Source organism: Morone saxatilis, unplaced genomic scaffold (genome assembly GCF_004916995.1).
Source record: "Morone saxatilis isolate NCDOM2014 unplaced genomic scaffold, NCSU_SB_2.0 Contig19, whole genome shotgun sequence".
Taxonomy (NCBI): domain Eukaryota; kingdom Metazoa; phylum Chordata; class Actinopteri; family Moronidae; genus Morone; species Morone saxatilis.
Window position 1 is genome coordinate 24,867,804 of NW_023339751.1, and position 288 is coordinate 24,868,091.

The 288-nt window shown below is 42.0% G+C and overlaps 1 protein-coding gene across 1 annotated transcript in view; it reads right to left on the reverse strand.

The window, feature by feature from the left end:
* Positions 1 to 288, reverse strand: part of piezo1 (piezo-type mechanosensitive ion channel component 1) — a gene marked incomplete in the record, with an annotated part of 78,293 nt that overhangs the window by 30,873 nt on the left and 47,132 nt on the right.

Genomic DNA, 288 nt, shown 5'->3' on the forward strand with positions numbered 1-288 from the left:
TTCATTATGGCTCCATTCTTTTCTTATCATGTAAAATGCATCCTGCTTGCAAAGACCATTGTCAGTCTGTTGCTTTTAAAGAGTATGTGGCCAATAACAGCAGTGTGCTCAATTAAGAAAGCTCTTTCTCAGAGGAATGCTGATAACTTTGAGCCTGCTGTGAGAGAAATTAAAGGTCAGGACCGGCAGAGGGACGGCAAAACACACACACTATCTTCCCACTGCCTTGCTTCTTTCCTTATATCCTTTGTTCTTGTATCCTTGGATACACGCTTCTGACTATTCTGC